Consider the following 25,095-nt stretch of genomic DNA (forward strand, 5'->3'; position numbering starts at 1 on the left):
AGGTACTTACAAATCGCCCACCAATACAACCCTTACATCACCAACACAGCCCTCTTTTGTTCTTTCGTTTGTTAACAGCAATGCATGTATTACCGTGCATGAACTTGGTTAACATTTACAACCATGATAAATAATTACATTATCTTCTTGTACATGATCACGTAATTATGTGTTTTTATAAACCTCTTGTAAATTTAGTATCAAGTATTTGAACTTTGAAATTCGATTTAAGTAAAACAAATCATATAGGTTAGTTTGAACCATTCTTTTGGTATTTTTCCCAATTAGATTAAGTCAATTTTCCTAATTAACAAACATGGCCCCAATATTTGTGTGCCTTCGAATTCCCTTCATACAAGCCTTTAAACTACTAATCAATACAATATTTAATTGTTTGAGAATATATAACTAGTTATATGCAGCACTTTTTTTTTATTTCAAGTAAAAATGCAAAAAGAGTTAGGACGGTACCATCTAATCGTTGTGACCAAGATATAGTTCCTGGAGTGCCGTCAAATTCCCAACTTCTTCTGGCATCACTCTACTAAAGTTGTTGTATGACAACCCCAGTACACGAAGCTTTGAACATTTGGATAAGGATGCTGGTATCATACCACTTAATTTGTTATAGGAAAGATCAAGCCATTTGAGTCTTTGAAGACGGGAACATATGCTGACTGGAAGACTACCAGATAGGCTATTACCAGCAAAATCAATAGTCTCCAATGACGAAATATTGAACACCTCCGTGGCAAAGAACCGGAAAGCTGATTGTTGTTGATTTCCACTATCTTCAATTTGTTTAGATTCCCAATCTCCATTGGAATTGTCCCTTGCAGAGAATTAAATGACAGTCTTAAATTCCTAATCAATAAAATATTTAGGAAATATCGTTCAAAACGTCCCCCACAATTTGCAAAATGACTTTTTTCGTCTCTCATTCTTAAAAGTGTACTTTTACGTCCCTTACAAATTCACATTGGTCAAATTTGGTCCCTATCTAGGTTTCTGCCTAGTTTTGGGTAGGAATCTACCATATGTCTTACACGTGATCATTTTTTAAGGACAAAATTATCAAATCAAAATTTACATAATCCGATCCATAGTCCCTCACATTTTATAAAATGAATTGTTTCGTTCCTTACATTTCACAAAATAAATTTTTTTTATCCCTCACATTTTACAAAATGAATTTTTTCATCCCTCATTGATTATGTGTACTAACTTTTTTTTTTAAAAAAAACTCATGTATATATTTATTTGATTTCACCTGAACAATACGAATAGCATGTAATATATCTCTATTTAATTTCACCTGAACATACTGTTCAAGTGAAATTAAATAGATCAGGCGAAATTAAATAGATATATACACGGATTTTAACAAAAATTGTTAGTTTTTCATTTTCTTTTACTCGAAAATTGAAAACAAAGAAGACAATTAATCCTAAACCTTATCAAGTGTTTATATCGAATTAAATTTGAACAGAAAAAATAAACAAAGAAAAGTATGACAAAAAGAAGTGATTGACACTTTCAACTTTTAAAACAAACATAAGGCAAGTAATTCAACTGTTGGTTTTAAAGATGGTGAGTAGAAACTTTAGATTTAAACTACAATTTGTTAGCATGATTATAGAATTCGAGTTAGGACCGATTAATTAGATGACCTTATTACACAACTCAATAAATGAATTATTACCAAAAAAGAAAATGTCACAAATATTGAATAGGTTCATATGGTGAAATCGAATATATATATATATATATATAGGTTTAAAACAAAATCGTTAGTTTTAAACCCATAAATATATATTGAATAGCATGTGTACAACTACAATTAGTCTATTTATGTGAAATCAAATGAAGATATATTATACGCTATTCGTATTGTTCATGTGAAATCAGATAGATATATACGTGAATTTAAAAAAAAAATTATTCGTACACATGATCAATGAGGGATGAAAATATTCATTTTGTGAAATGTGAGCGACGAAACAATTCATTTTGTGAAATGTAAGAGACTATAGATCCAATTTGACAATTTTGCCCCTAAAAAATAATCACATGCAAGGCACGTGGTGAATTTCAGCCAAAAATTAATCGGAAACCTAGGTAGGAATCAATTAACCAATTTGAATTTGTAAGACGTAAAATTATACTTTTAAAAGTAAGGGATAAAAAAAATCATTTTACAAAATGTAAATTAAGGACGTTTTGAACGATTTTTTCAAATATTTATTTGTTTGAGGATATATAACTAGTTAATGCAACCCCCTTTTTTTTTATTGATTTCAGCATAAATGCAAAGAGTTAGGATGGTACCTTCTAAATCGTTGTGACCAAGATATAGTTGCTGGAGTGCCGTCAAGTTTCCCAACTTCTTCCGGCATAACTCCACTAAAGTTGTTGTATGACAACCCCAGTACACGAAGCTTTGAACATTTAGATAAGGATGCTGGTATCATGCCACTTAATTCATTATGGGAAAGGTCAAGCCATGAGAGTCCTTGAAGACGGGCACATATGCTGGATGAAAGACTACCAGACAGGCTATTACCTTGAAAAGCAATAATTTCCAATGCGGAAATATTGAATATCGCCAATGGCAAAGAACCTGAAAGCTAAATACTATAACCCTCCTTATGGTTTGAATTAAAGTGTCAAAGTGACAGAAATGATTATTCGTAACGGAGTCACTTAAAATGTTACACCTTTCTGAAAATCATAAGGGGATTATATGGTAAAGCATTAAACCATAAGGGGGTTATATAATAAAATATAAAATCATATAGGATTAGTGTGTCATGTATTTATAAGGGTAATTTCGATATTTTTAAAGATTCTGTTACGAATAATCATTTCCGTCACTTTGACATTTTAATTCAAACTATGGGGGGGGTTATATATAGTTTTTAAAACTATAAGGGAATTATGTAGAAAAATACTAAATCACAGGGAGGATAAAAAGTAATTTGCCCTTTTTTTTTTCAGTAGCATTTTTTCGAAATCTTGTGATTCTTCTTTAGAAAACGAATATTAAGCAAAATCTAGGGTAACCTGAATGCTTCTTAAAAAGTGATTGCCAAAGGCTGTCAGCTCATTTTTTTTTTAATTTTTAAATTTTCTTTTTTTTTTTTGTCATAGTATTCATTTTCTTATATGTTTGCAAAGAAACTGTTAAAAGTCTTTAACGTGCATTCTGGAATATTGGGGTAGGTAGACCAAGACTTCACAACGTACACCGACAGTAGAATGCTTTTTTTCCTCATAATTGTGGTACGTCGTCTTTCGTTCAACACAGAAACAAGTTCAACGATGCTTTATTTTACACTTATATTCCCAATGAAGCCAGAAAAATTACAAAGCAGTTTCGCTGATCTTATACTTTCCTCAGTTGCGATGTTTAAATGTGTCATCACAAGATGAGTTGAAATAAAGCTAGAGTTACCTACCAACCAGTTGCTCAATGCTATCTCCTCAGAGTTTAAACGGGAAGCATAGTTTAAATATTCTTCTTGTCTTGTATAAGTTCTGGATCTTCACGAAAAGAATGTATAAACTATTTTACTTGCAATTATTTGAGATAAATTCTTTAAAGTAGAACCAAGTCTTAATAGAACTGTTAGAGATTAGAAATGAAGTAGTTCATCCAAAAGTATGCAGTATGCACAATTGAACCATTCAAAGACTGAAGATAAATGAACTAATACCTCATCCACGTATACCCCTCCTCTATTGCAAATGTAGGTTCCATCAACAATTTACTGTTTGCCCTAATTTCACTCTGCACCCTTGATGCTTATACCAATCCTCAATTTCTATCTGACTATTTCATTTTATGTGATTTAATCTTATAGTCATATTGTATTTCTTACTTTACATTTTTGGAAGCTAAATGATTCACATTTTTAAGTTATCTACCCATACCATATTATCCGAATCTCTCACTCTATGAAATTGAGGGGGTGCAAAAATGGTGCAAATTTAAAAATTTTAAGAATGTTCAAGACCATTATATAATTTTATTAAATTTGATGGGGAGGGGGAATTGCCTACCCTTAATCCTATGTGGCTTCGCCACTGCTTGCAATAGCATCTTTGTATATCTCTAATTTTTAATCCATTATTGACATAATTTTTTTGCTCGATATTCATCCAAAAAAATTTTTTTACGTTGTTAACCGAAGGTCTTAATTCCACTATTGATTGGCAGCCCAGAAAGGACCACTAATTCCCTTGTTCTAAAATGTGCATATAACTCTTGAAAAAATCTGTAGACATTTTTTTTTCTCATGTAGTGTACGTAACGCATTCATACAGTGATTTTGAGTTAAGACTCATGGATGTGGGTTTACAATGATACTTTCATATTGTAGAATTCGTTCGTGCATATGTACATGTATGACAAAATAACTTGATCCTAGAAGTGCTTGTACATCAACACCAATTTTGGTTTTGACATGGTCACATGAGCAGAAAAGTGTAAGCTATTTGATCGTTTGAATCAGTCATCATAAGCAGTAATGCCATGGAGTCGTCTCCTAAGTCCCTTAACATACACGTTTTCAGTTTTGTAATAAATGTTGTAATGGTCAAAAAAACATAAGCGTTGGTATAGTCTTGGGATACACTATAAGTTGATCGGGACATCATCCTTCATTGCTATAAAAACCAATGATAGAAAGACATCATTTCTAAGATAAAGCCTTATAAACCAGACATCTACGCACGAAAATTCATGTACTACGATACAATCTTCTTGAAATTTTAGCTTGTTTAAATTATTTCTCTAATTTTACTAAGCCCATTAATTTCTTGGTCCACTGATTTGGTAGGTATCCATCAAGGAAAAAGAGAAAAACAAGTTTGTAGATTTATTATGAGAGGGTGGATGAAGTTTTGATTCTATTTTATGTCCAAAGTCCAATCTCAGATTTTCTTCTAGTTTTCTTTCAAAGTGAGTTCCTGTTTCAGCTGATGTACCAATTTATGGAGTTCCTGTTGAGTGATGACATTACTCTTGAATGTGTTACAAGTAAATTTTACTACTGCATTATTTTCTGGGAAAGTTTCGATAGCATAATTTTTGGACCCTTTTTTTATGCATGCATTAAAGAAGGAACTAAGCTTCAAAGTTTTTCTCCATAGACACGTGGAGATTTAAAAAAAAAAGTAAGAGAAGGATGGAATTTAACAATAAAAAAAAAGAGAGAGAAAGGACATTTGAACCCAAGATCTCTAAAGCACATAGAGATTAAAAAGAAGATATTTATTATGATACATATACTGTTGAAAACCAGTTGTATCAGGCATAGAGAAATCTATAGTCGTATCATGTAGTTTGTCACACTTTATAAAGAGGGTAAATTACAGTTAATCTCTCCTCTAGTCTAACTTCTTACCAGATTCTCATTATGGTTTGAAAATAAGCACATAACCTGCCTTGGTTTCTAACAAATTAAAACTCATTCTAACAAGAAGGCTCAAAATTATTCAAAAAAGTTTGATATTGATCTAACCCACCTCAATTGTAATACCATCAAGAAATGTTGCATAATAGTATTTGAAAAATACACTTAAAAGAATAGGACAATACTTCAAGTCTCACACTTACAGACATGAATTCAACCGGTTGGTACAGTTGAACCTTTCTTTTTAAAGGTAGCCCTCAAAAAAATTATAATTTATGCAACAGCCCATCACTGTCCAACCAAAAACACAGCCTAATCCCACTCCGGCACCAACTGACAAAATCATGCAGAAGTCTTCTCTTTCTATTTCTCCCCTCCAACTCAGATTCTACCTTTACCTTAAAATTCATCAGACCTTAAAGTCATGAATGGCAAACCACTTTATGGTGGTTTGCATAACCACACCCAACAATTAAATCAACACTACTATGTTATGGATCTTTTCACACCTGTTTGCACTTGTTTTAGCTTTCAAGTACACCAACAGAAGACAAAATAGGAGTTAGATATTTTCCAATTTAGTTATGTTACACTTTGAAGCCTAGTAGTCAACAGACCAAATTTTATATAAGCACCTGAAAGTTCATCTTTGCAAAACAAAGTTAGAGTGGAAAACTCAATTTATGTAGGGAAGGGAGATTTGGGTACAGGGAAATTAATGTAAGAGGGAATCTGATATGATACTGCCGAGTTTGGCATAAAAGCTGTATAGGCAGTGTTTGGAGGAGCCGAAGGGAAAGACTTGTGGTGAGATATTGGCCATGGCGGAGAAGAGAAGAAAGATTTGAGTGATGGGTGGGGACGAAAAAAGATCCAGGGGCTCTTCGAAAAGGAAGGAGAAGAGGTTTGGGCAATGTTTTAAAAATCGGACCGTTAATTGAACCGGTGAAGTGAAATGATCAAGGTTCAACCGGTCAGATCTGTTCAATCCCAGTTCAATGATTTTTTAAAAAATAATTTATATAAATATATATATGCACAAAATAAGACATGTAATGGACTAATTTAATACTTTATATGATGAAAAGTTTACTATTTTTTAATAACTTGGATTTTTAAAAATAAAAATTTTAAATTATAAGTTAAAACAAATAAATTTCATCTCAATTTCAATTATATCTAAATCCAACCCAAAAATATCACAATATTTTGAAATTATACAAAATTCACGTCTATGAGAATTTAGATATTGTGAACTTAAATTTTAATTTACGTTTTGGGATTTAGAGATTACAATTTAAAAAAGGAAGTTTGGAGTTCGAAGGAAGTCAAGAGAATCGAAAATAGAAATGTAAACTTGATAAGAAACAAAAAATGAGATAAAAGTGAGTGGTTGTGGCATTAAATAATTTGGGTTAAAGAAAAATAATTCTTTTCTAACTTTGTTTAATTTAATGGACAAAAACAAAATTAAAAGATGGAAGAAAACATCAATAAATTAAAAATAAAGAGGTTTGATTAAAAAGAGAGTGACAAAAAAAAAAGAGGATAGAGAGAGAGAGAGAGTTGAAAATTAAAAAGAAATAGGCATGAGAGGATGAGATATTGTAAGAAAAATAGAAAAAAGAAATATGAGTGTTTGTTTTATATAAATAAGTTATCAAAAAAAACTAATAAGATGTGATGGTGCAATGGTTAATACATTGGTTTTCTATTACAAAAGGTCTTGAGTTTGAATTTTGATAGCTGCATTTTGCAAAACTTAAAAAAAAAAAAAAAAAAAGAGAGGAAAGTTGAAAACTGGAAACCTCCGGTTCAACGGTTTTCACGGGTCGACCGGTTTTTGATTGATTTTCTGACAAAGTCAACCGTGACATAGAACCCGGTTCGTGGTTCAACCGATCAAACCGGCCGGTCCGATCCAATTTTCAAAACATTGGGTTTGGGTCGAGCAAGGGAGATGAGAGTTAGGAAAATACTAACTAACCGGTCGGCAACCCAATTATCTTTGAAATGAGTAGATAATAGTAAGGCTGAGATACGCTTGTAACTGAGTTATGACATAGTTACTAAATGTAACTTAAGTGTTATCAATGTGTTTAATCCTCTCATGATAAACTTGATCCTTGGCTAGACATATTGCACTGGGACTATCACAATATATATTAGCCTGATCCTGATGTAGGCCAAGATCTCCAACTAATCCCTTTAACTAAATTCCCTCCTTAGCAGCCTCCGTTAGTGCCATATACTCTGCTTCAGTAGTGGACAGAGTCACTGTAGGTTGTAGAGTTGCTTTCTAACTAACTACATAATGCCCAAGAGTGAAGACATAACCAGTCATCGACCTCCTACCGTCAACATCTCCAGCATAATCAGAATCTGAATAGCCTGTAACCAAACACTCTGTATCACCTCCATAGATGAGACCAACATCATACGTACCTCTCAGATAACGAAAAATTCGCTTCAATGCCAGCCAGTGCTCGTTTCCAGGATTAGCCATGAATCTGCTAACAACACTAACTGTATGTGCCAGATTAGGTCTAGTGCAGACCATGGCATACATCAAACTGCCCACTGCACTAGAATAGGGAACCTTAGCCATATACTCTATCTCTGCTTCTGACTGTGGTGCGAGTGTAACAGATAGTTGAGCATTTGCTGCACTCGGAGTATTCAAGGGCTTTGCTGTAGACATGCTAAATCTGGACAGTACCTTCTCAATATAGCTCTTCTGTGATAAGAAAAGTTTCTTCTAACCTCTATCCCTGAAAATCTCCATTCCCGGAATTTTCTGTGCTGCACCCAAGTCTTTCATCTCAAACTCTGCACTGAGAAGACTTTTCAACTTCTGTATATCAGTTTTGTTCCTCGCAACTATGAGCATATCATCTACATACAGAATCAAGTAGATCATCGAACCATCTTCAAGTTTGTTGTGATATACACAACAATCATACTGACTTCTGTTGTAGCCGAGCTCAATCATGTAGCCGTTAAACCTTTTGTACCACTGCCTTGGGGACTGCTTTAATCCATACAAGGATTTCTTCAACTTGCATACATAATCTTCTTTTCTCGAAACATGGAATCCATCTGGTTGAATCATATAAATCTCTTCATCTAACTCTCCATGTAGGAAAGCTGTCTTCACGTCTAGTTGCTCAAGTTCTAAGTCCTGATGTGCAACCATTGCTAGTAGCACCTTGATAGAAGTGTGTCTGACCACTGGTGAGAAAATCTCATTGTAGTCTACTCATTCTCTTTGAATGAACCCTCTTGCAACAACACGTGCTTTATACTTGATGCCCTCAACTGGAGAAATTCCTTCCTTCCTTTTAAAGACCCATTTGCAAGTCACAACCTTTCTCTCTGGTGACCGTTTGACCAATTCCCAAGTCACATTAATATGTGTGGAGTAATTATAAATATGGCTGGTACATCGGCAAAAGCATGTATCACGTAATTTTTCGCAAGTATACGGCTCAAGATTGAGTATAAGGTATTAAGGGTCAAATCCATAGGGAAGATTGTTAATTACTGGTGGTTTTCAAACTTCTTTATTATTTAGACTACCACAAATGTAAGAGATTAAATCGACACTATAAACATGAAATAAAATTAATAAAATTAACAATAGAAAACTCCAAGGGTTATGGAATTTCTCACTACTTCTGCAAGTGAAATTGTCAGCTAAGTGAATGTTATTATATTGGCTAGTTATGACGTAATTTTCTCATGTATGTGAAGCCTACTCTCGTAGTGAATCAACTATACTTGTAGCTAAACTATGTATACTCTTATGGTTATGAAATTAACTACAAGCTCATTTTTCTATTAAATTACATGAGACAAGTCACTAAAGCCACAAACGTGCACCTCTACTCTCATGAGTATACTTTCTAGGTTTAGCACTTTTTTGAACTAGTGTTAAATCTCAATTCTCATTGCAAATTTAACACCTTAAAATTATCACAATTAATGGCCGGTTAATCATGATTAGAAAAGCAAAAGTGATAAATAACTTTTTCAAAATAATATCATCAAATAACCAAGTAAACATCACTAACAAGATATAGAAAGTTCATCCATACCTTTAGGCATAAACTTTAGTAAAACATGAAGAGAATGAAAGAAAAGACCATACTTGTATTATAACTAAACATAAACTCAAATACAAAAAAAAAAAGTGACAGGAGAGAAATCACCCTTATTACATGAGTTTCAAGCTGTCCATCTTACTTCTCAATTCTTTATCCAAATCTAACTACAAGTACAAGAAGGATAAACTACACTAACTATACTATACTATTGAACTAAACTAATGAACTAAAAAAAACTAGTGAAAACTATATTTTGGTAGCGTTTCTAGCCTTCCAAAGTTATTAAACAATTTCAACAAAGGCCCTATTTATAGATGAATTCAATCTCAAGATGAGTTGTTTCTAGTTGGTAATGTTGTCTCTTGAAATCACCAAAAGTTGTTTCTCCAAGTTTTCACACTTTTCTTTACAGTTGCTGCCAAAATTCTGAGCTGGAGAATAGCAGGAAAAGCTATGTGAATGCAAAACAAGTTGATGTGCAAGTTACAGTTTTGTTTGAAGAAAACGTGACCTCTGAAAACACGGGCATAAGGTCTCGTATTACCCCACGTTTTGCCTTATTGCTGGTTTCTTCATTTCTAATAAGTTTTCAACTTTACTTTGATTATGTACCAACTTTCAATATTATTTTCTCAATGATGGAGGCTAAACTTGATAATTATGTATTTTGGGTGTTTTATTTATTTTTATAGCTAATTAACTAAGTTCTAATGAAAGTATGCATTTTATGGTAGAACTAAGATTATATGCAATGGTTCTACTCCAATGGTGAATACACTACCACAAACACGAGTTGTTTCATGTTTTGAGTTGCGTTTTTACCCAAAATGCATGAATCTGCGCTAAAATGGGGGCAAAAAAATGCAGGTCAAGGCCATGTTTTGGCCCTCATTTTCAACTATTCTGTAATTTTTGCGCAAAAAATTTGCACTTCTCCAACTTTTACGCTTTTGATTACAATTGTCAAAAATACATCCTAGATCACTTGTTCACCTAGTTTAACACTTCATGCAAGTTTAAACTGACCTAAACGTGATTTTTAACCCTTCATTATGAATCAAAAACAAATAAAATGCAAGTAAGACATGATGAAAAGATATGAAATGAATGATATGGGACTGCTACATCATTATCTTGGTATGGAGATTTATCGATACGATGATGGAGCCTTTATTTGTCAAAAGAAATATGCTGAAAAAATTCTTGTGAAGTTTGGCATTGGCTGATTGTAAACCTATGGCCACACCACTTGTTGTAAGTGAAAAACTTGTCAAAGAAGATGGTGAAAAAAAAGTTGTTTCTACCTTGTATTGAAGTTTGGTGGGAAATTTGCTTTATCTCATAGTTACAAGGCCGGATATCATGTTTGCTTCAAGCTTATTGTCAAGATTTATGTACAATCCCAGTCAATTACATCTTGGAGCAGCCAAGAGAGGTTAAGATACATCAAAGGGAGACTCAACTACGACATCAAATTCAGCAAAGATGCTATGTTAAATTTGCATGGCTATTGTGATAGTGATTGAGATGGATGCCTTGATGATATTAATAGCACCTCAGGCTATTGTTTTTTGCTTAGTTTTGGAGTATTTTCTTGGGCATCAAAGAAGCAACAAAGCATGGCACAATAATCTACTAAAGCTAAATATGTGTCCGCAAGTTTGGCAACATCACAAGTCATTTGGCTTAGTGATAGTGAGACAATTGTGCATTTTATTTGATGGTATTTGATCTCAATTTTCGCCACTTATTATGCAAAGTAATGGGTTTCTGCTCATAATTGATATTTGTGTCAGTTGCAGGCGATTGGTGTCAAAAGTGGTGAAAAGAGGCCAATTTTCAGAAGACTATTAATTTCAAAGTGTGCCCACGCCAGAGACTGCAGAGTTAATCCAAAAAGATGGCCGCGGGACTTATCCGTGGAAGCTCGCCACTATTTTTGGGAGATATGTTTTGAAGTTGTGTGGGATTAGGAGTCATCTTCAGAGAATATTTTGGCAACAAATCAAGAAGAAAAAGAAGAGAAGATATCCCATATAGATACAAACACGTATTTGGCTAAAGGAGGCGGCGGCGGAAAAACTTTAAAGAGGAGAGCAACAGACTAGCAGTTTATCTTTTATCTTTTTTTCTCTCCTTCTTAACGTGAGTTAGAGATTAGCGACTGTACTTTTTCATCAACTAAAGTACATTAAAGCCTGGGATTGCATCATTGTTATGAGGCAATGCTAGGTTTCTTAATCTAATTAAGGAATAATCAATTAAGGCTAGGTATCTATGATCAATTGCGTGAGCCGGTGCCGAAATTATTTCCTTAATTAGGTTGTGTCAATTAATTGTTTATTATATCCTTTAGCTACTGCACTGTTTGCGAAGTGGAAATTCAGTACCCTTACATCTTTAATTTGTTCTTTATATCTCCCTTCCTAAAACCCCCTAAATTATCTGTGTAATAAATCTGCTAGTTCCCTGAGGAGATAACCCTATTCACCACTATACTCATTTAGTTTTGGGAGTAGGTATTGATATAAATTTTATTTTTGGTAGTTTGACGGCCACCAAATTTTGGCGCCATTGCCAGGGATTGGTGTTTGAAGTGATTTATTGCTAGGCTTTGTTTAGCCTATGTTTTATGCCTCGATCATCCCATATAGGAAGACTCGAATTTGACCCAGAGATCAAGAAAACAGCAAGGAGGTTGACGAAGGAGACTAAATTGCAAAAGCAACAAGCTTCAGCGGCACTATCTCCCGGAGTTTAACAAAATTTTGACTTTGGTGATTCATCAGTTGAATTGGAAACAGACTTGACTAGACCCAACAAAACAATGGCAGCCCAAAGGACTTTAAGGGAACTAGCAACCCCGAATGTTAACCAACAACTTCTGTGCATTACGTATCCTGACACTAAGAAGGCTTTTGAATTAAAATCTGGGTTGATTCATTTATTGTCTACTTTTCGTGGTGTTGCAGGTGAGGATCCACACAAGCATTTGAAGGAATTCCATATAGTATGTTCAATCATGAAATAGCAGGGTGTTACGAAAGAACAAATCAAGCTGCGTGTGTTTCCTTTTTCCTTAATAGACAAGGCTAAGGACTGGTTGTTCTACTTGTCATCGGGGTCCATTACTACTTGGGAAGGACTGAAACGGCAGTTCCTTGAGAAGTTCTTCCCAGCCTCTAGGGCCGCCAACATCAAAAAGGAAATATATGGAGTTAGACAGGCCAATGGAGAAATTCTCTACGAATATTGGGAGCAGTTCAAACAGCTGTGTGCTAGTTGCCCGCACTATCAGATCCCTGACCAATTGTTGATCCAGTATTTTTACGAGAAACTGTTACCCATGGATAGAAGCATGGTAGATGCAGCGAGTGGCGATGCTTTGGTAAATAAGACAACAGATAAAGCCAAACGGCTAATCTCGAACATAGCTGAGAACTCCCAACAATTTGGAGTCAGATCTGAGGGAGTGACTAGAAAGGTCAATGAGGTAAATAATTCCGACCTTGTGAATAGATTAACTGAGCTAACTACCTTAATTCGTCAAATGGCTATAGGACAAGTACAGGCAGTTAAAGCTTGTGGGATATGTGCTACTCCTGAACACACGACCGATATGTGGCCGACCCTTCAAGAAGACCCCCACGAGCAAGCCAGCGCCATGGGAGATCTGCCTAGACCACCCCAAAGGAGAAACGAACCATATGCGCCCACATACAATCCAGGGTAGCAGAACCACCCCAACTTCAGCTATGCTCCGAAACTCTCGGGTTTTCAACAACCATTCCAGCAGAGACCTCCAGTATAGCCACCATCCGTGTCTAATTCAGGTATGTCTCTTGAAGATATGGTTAAATCACTAGCTAATAGCACTTGTCAAATGCAGCAGGATTCGCAGAGATTCCAACAAGAGACTCGCGCCAGCATTCAGAATTTGGAAGCGCAATTGTCACAACTAGCGTCTTCAGTGAGTAATCTTGAGAATAGTAATAAAGGGAAGCTACCAGCTCAAGTGATTCCCAATCTCAAGCAAAATGTGAGTGCAATTACTTTGAGAAGTGGCAAAGAATTGCAACGGTATCAAAAAGGAGTATCTAAGCATGATCTTGAAGAGCAAGTTGAGGAAGAAACAATGAAATCTCTAACTCAATCCCTTCCAAGGAAAGAGCCCAGAGATGAACCCCTAGTAGTGGTGACACCTCCTCCTCCATTTTCCAGTCGATATGCAAAATCCAGGAAAGTGGAGCAAGAGCAAGAAGTTTTTGACTTTTTTCGCAAAGTTGAGGTAAATGTTCCCCTTCTTGATGCCATTAAACAAATTCCTCGATATGCAAAATTTCTTAGAGAATTGTGCACCACTAAGACAAAGTTGAAGGGCTTTGAAAAGATTTATATGGGAGAAAATGTTTCAGCGGTCCTACAACAGAAATTACCTCCTAAATATAAAGATCCAGGTATGTTTACTATTCCTTGCAAAATAGGGAATGTTAAGGTCGAAAAAGCATTGATAGATTTAGGAGCTGCAATAAATATTTTGCCTCGTTCCATTTATAATTCTCTGAATCTTGGACCATTAAAAGAAACGAGTGTCATTATGCAACTTGCTGATATTTCTAATGTATAGTCGGATGGGGTATTAGAGGATATTCCAGTTCAAGTTGATAAATTGGTTTTTCCTGTAGATTTCTATGTGTTAGATATGGATGATGATTTTTCTGTTTCACCCCCAATTTTGTTAGGCAGACCATTTTTAATGACATCTAAAACAAATATTGATGTTTATTCAGGAACCTTGACAATGGAATTTGATGGTGAAATAATAAATTCAATATTTGTGATGCCAACATTTCAATGAGGCACATTCTGTTTTTGTTATAGATGTAATTGACCCTTTCATGCAGTGAAAGTTTGAATTAAATGGTGGAGATGCGTTGAATTAAATGGACAACCTCCTCCTATTCATATTCCTTACTTGCCTGAGGCTACAACAGTTGACTCTGTGGATAGAAGCTTACGTGCAAAGGAGAAAATCATTCACTCCCTGCGACATAATTTGACTAAGGCACAGCACCGAATGAAACAGTTGGCTGATAAACGTAGGTCAGAAAGGGAGTTCAGCGTTGGTGACTAGGTTTATGTCAAGCTTCAACCTTATAGGCAACATTCGTTACGGACTCATCACTGTCAAAAGTTATCTCCACGCTACTTTGGCCCATTTCAAGTATTGGCAAGGGTGGGTACAGTGGCTTACAAATTGGCACTTCCTTCGCATGTTCGCATTCACAACACCTTCCATGTCTCAGTGCTCAAGAGAAGATGGGCACAGGGGCCATTCATACTCACATTCCAGCTGGAGTCTCACACCAGGGTCAGCTACTGTTGGAACCCATCGCCATATTGGACAGGCATTTGGTCAAGCATGGTAGGGTGGCGGCTACTCAAGTGCTAGTCCAGTGGAGTAACAGCTTCCCGGAGGATGCTACGTGGGAAAACCTATAGGACCTAAAGCTGCAATTTCCCAACTTCAGTCCTTGGGGACAAGGACTCTGTGAGGCAAGGGTATTGATGCACGTGTTTGGTTATTTCATATTATGCGTGTGATACAGCAACGGAAATGCAGCTGAGGAGGTTTGTTGAAGTTAGTTATGGCCATGCAGACGTTAGTTATGGCCATGCAGTTGGAATTAGTTAGCCAGTTAGTTAGTGGAATCTAGTGACGTCAGCTTAGGTCAGCATTAGCCTGATAGCCGACTTAGTAACCGACGTAGTTTGCTATAAATAGGAATCTGGGCTGAGAAATGAAGACATCATCTTCATAATAATCTTGTAATAACTTTACATTTCTCCTTTCCGTGTATTCTCTCTCTGTTACTCAGATAATAACAATTCCCTTTATCTGTTGGTCTTCGAAGTTACTTCTCTGCCATTTTTGTAGCTTCTGGATCATAGATCGCAGGCATCCACTGACCTCTGCATCACCACTATACTCATTTAGTTTTGGGAGTAGGTATTGATATAAATTTTATTTTTAGTAGTTTGACAGCCACCTCTTAGGAAAATTCTTGAAGACATTGGTGAGAAGTAAAAGGAAGCTACGGTAATGGTCTGTGACAACAAATCAGCAATTGACATTGCTAGAAATCTAGTTTATCATAGCAGAACTCGCCCTATTGGTATCAAGCACCATTTTATTTGAGATGTAATTGAAGATGGTAAAGTTGAGCTGAAATCTTGCAAGAGTGAAGACCAAGTTGCAAACATTTTTTACCAAGATACTTCCAAAAGACAAGTTCAACTATTTCCAAGAGATATTTGGTGTTCAAGAACAGCACATTAAGGGGGCAATATGTTGAATAATGTGCTGAATTAATTAGTTAGTTGGGAAGCTTGACTAATTACTTGGTAAATGAGATAGTTGGTAAGAGAAATCTTCTCTATGTATCTAGAAGGTTGGAAATTAAGAAGGTTATTGGTAAGTGTGGCTGGAAATCTTCTCTATATATCTAGAATGATCGTTTACAACTATAAATTGGGCTTGTAAGATCCAAAGCAATTAAAGACTGAAAGCAAAGAAAGAACGAAACAATTGAAACTAACATTGTCTCCAAATATTCTTCTCAATTCTTGGTCTAATATCCAACAGTCTTCAATCCTGTCAACGCAATGAACTAGTCACCTGATTTCTCTTTTGGCTGGATTTCGAAGATGCAAGTCCCAAATAAAGTAAAACGCTTTATTTGGCTTGGTACACATGGCAAACTTGCCACTAAACATCTCCTCCTTAAGAGAAATATCACTGATGAGGATATGTATCAGTTATGTTCACTACATCCAACTTCATTAAGACAGATTTGCCATCATTGTGTGATCATATAGTATGGTTTCCAGTTGCCAACTATGATTACAAGTTTAGTTTTCTAGCCTATTCCTGCTTTTCGTTTGGCTGTTAAAACACGGTCTTCCAAATTGTCTTTCTTTCTTTTTTTTTCTTATTAATATTATTATTATGGTACTTTTTCACTATTTTTTTTTTCGGTTAGTTATCTTAACACTTTCCTGGTAATCATTTGGAAAAGATTAAGAGCATTGTTTAGTAACCACCTTTGCAATTTTTTCAGAAACTTTATTCCAAATGTGTCTATGGAAAAAAATTTATCAACAATATTCCTTCATTTTCTTCCACAAATATAATTAATTAGCTTTGGTAATTCGGAAGGAATTGTGCGTAGAAAGTTTGGGTTCAAGACCTTCCACTTACCCAGGAAAAAGAAAAGCTACACACTCTAAAGTGTCAAGTTTGACTACTTTAAACGACGTCCATTTCCTCTTGTATGAATATACCTTAGGAAAATCAATTATATGTATGACAAACAACAATCAAGAGTTACTTAGTTTCTTCTTAAAAATAGTTCTCGTACACAAAGTAATTAGTATTTGTATTATACTACATAACAATTAAGTGTAATTAGATCAATAATAGGAAATAGGAATGTCTGCAGTAATTTTGTGACCCCTAAACCCTACTTGGATGATTGGTATTCAGAGAGTTCGGCGATCAATTTTCGAGTGAATCAGCTCTACCATAAAGAGCGGGGAAAATTGGAGGTAAGGAATTTACAACTTCACCTTAAAAAAGAAAACGAATTTACAAGTTGGCTTGTAAAACAGCCAATTACAAGTGACGAATATCGACAAGTTCTTTGTTTGGATTGTTGTTTATTTATCAATTTTTATTTACTTGTATCATCAATACATTTTTCAATCACTTCCTTATCTCATATTCATCACATTAAAAAAGTGCTGCAATATTTTTTTTAAAAAATCATTCCAAATTATCTGCTATCCAAATGTATTACAAACAATTGATCATGTCTTTAGAAACCGACCTATAGCTCTAAAGTTTTGGTTGGCCTTGAAGCCTTCTTGGATGTTCCAAACACAACAAATTGATTTCAAAATCTGGCTTAAAAGAAGCTGCACATCTTCTACTCCCTCACCGTTTCTCTCCATTCCACGGAGTGGCATATCAGCCTTTGCCACTGGATCATTTGGAACTCTCGACACAAAGCAATCTTTGAACCACATTTGCCTCGACCAAACCCTCTTAAGTGGTGCATTAATCTTTGCTGTTGAATTCTTCACACTAGGTCCCTATTCTTTTTCTTCTTCACCAAAAAATCTCATATTATGATAAGGTGGTTTCCACCAATCCTTAATTGGTTCAAGTTGAACTCGGATGGTTTTGCACTTGGAAATCCTGGTCTGGCAGGAGCAGGAGGGATTATTAGAGATTCCTCTGGCTTCTGGGTCAAGGGATACAGTCAGAATCTGGGATTAGCCACCAATATGCTAGCTGAATTGTGGGGCATTAGAGATGGAATTGAACTGAGCTTATCTCTAAGCATTTCCCTTCTGGGAATTGAAGTTGATTGTGCTGACATTTTATCTTTGCTAAATTCAAATGATGATTCAGATCCCTATTTTCATAACGTTATCATGGATTGTGGATTCCTGCATGCTCTTGCAGCTCCAGCAAGTCAAGCTCAAGTACGTGTAGAGTGAAGCCAACAAATGTTCTGATGCTTTAGCAAAGTTAGGAAGCAAACTGGACAAGCCTTTTGTGATTTTTGAATCTTGTCCCCATGAAGTATCTTTTGCTTATGATGAGGACACCAGAGGGTCTGTTTACCCCGTAGCATTAGGATGGATTGTAATAGCTAGGTAACGTCTGTTGTACTTCTGCTCTATTTATTTATGCAATTCTCCTGTTTACAAAAAAAAAAAAAAAAAAAATAGAGAGGAGCTTGTATTATGAGGATAATAGCCCTCCTCATACGTACAAAAGCAATGCAATTCAAATTAAGAAACTGGTGACAACACAATTATCTGCTTTTGACCGTTTGACAGTACTGAATTTCTCTAAGTTTTCCTAATTTGCCTAAAGTTTAAGACTTTGATGATCAAATTTGATTTAGTTAAAATATTAAAGACCAGCTTAGCACATATGCCACACATTAGGGATTTTTTTGTTATGATGGTCGAATTTGCCAAGAAAAAAGAATACTTTTATATTTAACTGGGATTGGATAAAGGACGTCAATAGACTGGACCACTTCATTTGGAGCTTTCTTAGCTAGAATTGACTGAGTATGTGAACAAGTTTAACGGGTTTCACGGATTTGCTCAACTTCTTGGAAGCTGGAACACGGTTTAGTTCTTGTAGTACTCTTGAAAAGATGTAAGATATATATATATTTTCTTTTTTTCCTCTTTTTTGAAATTAACATTAACTCACAGATTGGAGACCAATATACATGGATCGTGGACAAACTCACTCACAATTTTGTTAATAGACAAAAAATGATTGGTGATAAACCACAAAGAAAATGAAGGTAGCATATCCATCATCAATACACTCCAGACACAAGATTAACAGTAGGAGACATCTTGAGTATGTGAACAAGTAGACTGGACCACTTCATTTGGAGCTTTCTTAGCTAGAATTGACTGAGTATGTGAACAAGTTTAACGGGTTTCACGGATTTGCTCAACTTCTTGGAAGCTGGAACACGGTTTAGTTCTTGTAGTACTCTTGAAAAGATGTAAGATATATATATATTTTCTTTTTTTCCTCTTTTTTGAAATTAACATTAACTCACAGATTGGAGACCAATATACATGGATCGTGGACAAACTCACTCACAATTTTGTTAATAGACAAAAAATGATTGGTGATAAACCACAAAGAAAATGAAGGTAGCATATCCATCATCAATACACTCCAGACACAAGATTAACAGTAGGAGACATCTTGGTCAAATCAAGAGAAAGCTTAAGCCAGAAAGGTTGAAAACTAAAAGGTCAAAAATTTCAACTATAGATGTGTGCATTTCTGCCAATTTGTTATTGATATACGAATCAGTAAGTGAATTGTATTAAAAATAAAAAAGTTAATTGTATTGAGTATTATGAGCATAAGTCATTCACCACCAAGATGAGTCATATTTTTCGAAAGGGAAGAAATGATAAGTACCCTAACGATTCATAGTCAGTCAAGCCATATTGGCTGCTAGAAATTGTACTTCCCTTTGTATAATACAAATTACAAATTTCAGCTGTCCAAGTATTGACATCCCGAGTAGTGAGAAACCACTGGCAGAATAAAAGGAGAATTAGAAGGGCAAAACTAATAACGATTTATATTTAATGCTTAATTAAAAAAGCGAAAAAGTATATCTAAAAGAGCACCTTTATACTTTTCTGAAATGCTTGGAGGATAAAGTCTAACATTTAAAAGGACATATGTGAAAATTTTGATTGTTTTAAGGAGATATAATTGGATTTCTAAAATTTAAACACGGATATTAAAAACTTTTTTCTTTTTGTTAGAGCGATGTAAAAAGTTTCCTAATAACTTTTCGGGGTAAGAAATGACACCCCTCAGGATCTCCCTTATGTTAATTTAATTTTGCAATCTCGAATTTGTACCACTTTCTCATTTTGCATATTAAACTTCAATTTTAAACAATTTGTACTATAAATTCTTAATTTTAGACACTTTATACGATAAACCTTCAACTTTGTCCCATTTAAGTCTGATCAATGACAATGTTTGCACTATAAATGAGATAAAAGAAAGTGAAAATTAATAACAATGTATCATTTTTTTTTATGAATGTGGTCCATTGGTTCATTTGACCAATTTCAGCATATTGTCATTGATTTATATGGTTTCATTTGCTAATATTATTAGTAAAATTAACGAGATAAAAGATAGTCCAAATTAATGACAATGTATCATTTTGTTATAATTGTAATACCTTGGTCCCATTTGACCATTTTTAGCAAATTAACATTGATTTATAGAGTATTCTATGCAATTAATTTTGCTGACATTCTCATTGATAGGATTTAAAGATGGTAAACTTGAAAGTTTATATTGCAATGTGACGACCCCACTTCTCCCAAGGGTGAATCCAAGGGTATCCACGGAACGCCTACCCAACTCTCACCAGGATTCGGTACAAATTCAATTCAAACTTAAGAATAACCAATCGATACTAAAAGTCGAAGATAAAAAAAAAAGAAGGTCAATTCCTTAATAATCGTTCAAGTCATACAATATGAGCTACCAAAAATATCTTACATTCCCAAAATATACAGTTTCCAAAAGTTGTCTAAACAAATACATTCAAAATTCTAATCAAAAGGGCCATCAAGTCGACCTCTCCATAATTCTTTCCATTTCAGCTCCTGTTAAGGAAAACGAATCTAACGGAGTGAGCGAATACTCGCGAGACCAAGAAAACATGCAAAACGCATAATTCAAATAACAATAGCACTTACACAATAATGAAAGCTATAACATTCAAGTAATTCACAATTTATAATAAAATACACTTGAGTAGGATGCAGGAGCTCTCAGGAGCTAATTTCCAATTGTTTTGCCCATATTCAATTCAATACCTCCATTTATGGTTCTAAGTCGACATGAGAGGTACCTCCCACCCGAATTGGTGTGGTACATGCTATCGCTCAGGGAATTGACTATATGTTTACAGTTCTGAGGTGACATGAGAGGTACCTCCCACCCGGATCGGTGTGGTACATACTATCCCTCAATGGTCTATGAGACATTGCTCCAATCGACTTATACTTTGTTTATGATTCTGAGTCAACATGAGAGGTACCTCCCACCCGAATCGGTGTGGTACATAATATCGCCCAGTAATTGATGAGACATCGCTCCAATCGATTTAGAAAGGTTTATGGTTCTGAGACGACATAAGAGGTACCTCCCACCCAAATCAGTGTGGTACATGCTATCGCTCAGAAATCTGATTATACGATTATAATTATAAAGGTTAATGACATTCAGTCCAATCGACAAATACCTTTATAGGCCGATGAGCGCACTCCAATCGGCAGTCATATAGTTCAATTATGAGTCGAGGAGATTCACTCCAACGACATATACAGCCATAACATATAATTCAATTCAATTCAGGCAATTCAATTACAATTCATTTAAATGAGAACGCATTCAATAAGGTACATACTCGACTCAGTAGTTATAAACCATCTATTTCATAATGAGTAATTCACATAATTTCCAAATATTCATGCACTTGACACTCACTTAGGCAAAATAAGAGAGTGTGGTGCACAATTCAAGTATTTAAGCATCCGTTGTGAGGTCCTCTTGAAGGTCTCCTTGAGTGCATGAGTAAATAATAATTAACTATCACACACAATCCCTTAAAAACCCCTGGTTATTAAGGTAGATTGTACACTTGTACGTCCTAAGAAAATATCATGAAAATGAGCCTTAATTATTCGTAAATCGAGGCTCAAAAGTGGGGTTTAATAATACAAGGAAAAATTGATTTTCATCTTTGAAATCAAGTGTAAAACGGTCAAGCAATATCGAAGGAAAATGGAGAGTTTCTATAAACTTAATTCCCTTTAAGTTCAGAAATTCCAGATTTGAGGTGTAATCTTTGAAAAATCATATCTCACTCTCCGTAGGTCGAAAATTGGAAAACTTGGTACCGTTGGAAACTACTTCCAAAGTGCTAAAATTTCCTAGAAGACACTTTTTCATGATTCTAAATGGAAGACACTCAAATTTTGGCTTAAGGCTACTAATTTGAACTCCCAAGATAGATTTGGGGTTGATTTTTGGCTAACTTTGGAAATTCGGTAAAATTTACAGAATGTGAACTAGCCTCTAAAATTTGGAACTCAATTAGAGTTACAATCAAAGTTTAAAACACAATAAATGGAACAAGAATCGGAGTTTTGAGAGCCAAGATATAGCAGCTCAAAGTTGCTGAAAATTTCTCACTGAACAAGGATTTTCCAGATTTGAAACATGAACTTTGAGACTTTGGTTGGGCATCGAAATGGACTTGGGATGGAACCAAATTTGGTAGTATTTCACTACCATATAAGGGCTATTCCTCTGTCAAATTTCATGCAAAAATTCGTACGGAAGGTCAGTTAACAAAGTCACTAAAGTTCCAAGAATTTCCAAGGCAAATCTGCCTTGTACTTCCATTTTCCTTTTTCTAACTTTTGGCCAATGAAATCATTTCAAATCTGGTCTATTTATAAAGGAAAGGTCTAAGAAACATCCAATACACATTTGGTAGGTGATTGACATCAAAGGATTCAAAATATCAAGTCCCAATTTGAGCTAAGCCATTCGGCTAGCCAAAATGAGGGTTTTCCATCACTGAGACAGTTTCGTAATTCGGCCACAACTCACTCAATGCAACTTGGAATTGGGCGTGGTTGGTGGCATTGAAAAATAAATTCATAAGGCTACAATTTTCAGAAGAAATCGTTTTGAAATTCTGTCCATAGCTAGCTCAAATTCAAGCAACATGTTCCAGCACCTCACTGTCCCTCTAGCACAGTCGTGAAACAGGACAGGTAACTTTGAGGAGTTGGTACGGTTCACTCAGGTGGAATCAGGGGATGTATTTTATACCGTTAGAAAACTGGAAGTGTATAGTTTCTAATTCTACAAACGGCACCCGATTTCGACATCGGAACAAAGTGTTATGGTCATTTAAAATTCCCTACCAGAGTAACTCTGGACACGTTTTCCAGCTATGAAGAATTTTTGAAATCCAAACATTTACCCAACCAAATCAAGTGATTTTTGGTGGAAACTTTCCACACAACCTATACAACATATCTACATCAAAATCAAGGCCATTTGGTCACAAAAAAATCTCACCAAGGGTCCAACAAGAACAGGGCAGATTCGGCCCTTCTTAGTTTTCAACCTCCTTTGATTTTCTTTCCACTTTTTCAACTTATAACTACTCATTTAACACTTAATCAACAAAAACAACATCCAAAATCATCACATCAGCCCAACAAGTCCATTGTGGGATTTCATAGAGCCCACTCACATGATTTTCAACCATCTAAAGCTACCCACTTGAAGCTACAAGTTTCTAAGTCTAATCTAACTTACAATAATCAAGTTTCAAGGGTTGGATGGTTTGCTACCTCCTTAGATGATGAACTCAGAATTTTCGGTCCTTAGAGCTCCAAGAAAACCGTGAGAATGAAGCTCCTCTCCTAGTCCAAGATGATCTCCAAGTTATTTGCAAGTTGTGGTATGAATTTGAAATGATTTGGTGAAAGATTGAGTGAGATGATGAAGAAGTTTTGGTTCCTTCTTCTCCTTGGTGTGGCCGGCTGTTTGAGAGAGAAAAGAGAGAGTGTTGTGCTGATCAAAAGCTTCTAGAGTAAGCTTGGTAGTTGGCTCTAAGGTGCACAAAAGTCAACTCTCCAATAGTGCGCGTACACGGGCGTTTCGTGCCCATTTCCTCTCTGGTTTGTTTCACTTGTGGACTAAACCTCTAGTGCACTTCCATTAACATTATTATTATTCACTTTTAATAGTCTAAAAATAAATGTCCAAAGTCCCTCAAATAATCGCGCGCGCGAAAACGCTTACTTCCGATTTGTGCGCGATAAAACGCAATTTCAAAGAAATTCTTGTAACGATGATATAACTAACTAATACTATGGTATATAATCATGAAAATAACTATTTTAGAAATAAAAACATGATTCCTCACATGAGTCTAGTATTAATTCCTCAAATCTCCAATTAATTTGTACCAGCGCGTCTTTCGGAAAACTTTCGACGCGCGCACGGTATAAGTTTAATTTTAACTTACTCACATCTAATCTCTCAATTAATTTTTCTTAATCTACTATTAATCATTCTTAATTCTCCAAGACTAATGTACTCTCGGATCGAACATAGCCTCGAAAAATGTGTACTCCTTATTTTCCACTAAACAAGCTCTAGAAAAAATTAATTTTACTAACGAGACGTGTTAAAAATATAATTAAGACATTATTCCAGGTAAATAAGTTTAAAATGATTGAAATAAATTATTTGGAGGAAACAGGTGAGTAAATAATTAATTAAGCTAGTAAAATAAAATAAAATGAGAAAAATTCGGATCGTCACATGCAAATTATTTAGAATTGAGAGTTTAAGGTGCAAAGTGTACAAAATTGACGTTTAAAGTGTAAAGTGAAAAAAAGCGTAAAAATTTTGGGGGTACAAAGTGGAGCTAGTCCTTTGCAAGAAACATGAGAACAAAGACATAAACTAGATTTTGTGGGGAACTAAGCAAACCATAAGAATTCAAAAGTCAGTTCTACACATGTTTTACTATTCAAAATATCCAGCATGATCAATGGTTTTCTTGATGCATGATCTGCGTAATTTACCTCTTCAAAGAAAATAGAAGTGCACATTGCATCTGCCAAGTCAAAATGAAATTATGGAAAATAAACCATTTTGATAATCCATTATTTGCAAAAAACTTTCTGTGTAATTCTCTAGATAAATTTTCCAACTATACATTTTTTTAATCTTTTAGTGATCTTTTATACTTACATATATTTTACTGTAGATAGTTTTGTGTTATTTTTAATATTTATCCAAGATCTTCAATTCCAAACCCACTTATTATTAAATTGCATTAATAACATGTTTCCCGATTGATAGAACCCTGAAGGGCTCTCTT

At 35.0% G+C, this 25,095-nt stretch overlaps 1 long non-coding RNA gene across 1 annotated transcript; it reads right to left on the reverse strand.

The window, feature by feature from the left end:
• Positions 1–20,600: 20,600 nt before the first annotated feature.
• On the reverse strand, positions 20,601–23,740 carry LOC140006196 (uncharacterized). The gene is made up of 2 exons (XR_011813830.1): positions 23,552–23,740; positions 20,601–20,779 (listed from the first exon to the last, which is right to left on the reverse strand). It is a non-coding gene; the product is annotated as an uncharacterized lncRNA (long non-coding RNA).
• Positions 23,741–25,095: the final 1,355 nt, after the last annotated feature.

The sequence above is a fragment of the Coffea arabica genome, chromosome 5e (assembly GCF_036785885.1).
Source record: "Coffea arabica cultivar ET-39 chromosome 5e, Coffea Arabica ET-39 HiFi, whole genome shotgun sequence".
Classification (NCBI taxonomy): Eukaryota; Viridiplantae; Streptophyta; class Magnoliopsida; order Gentianales; family Rubiaceae; genus Coffea; species Coffea arabica.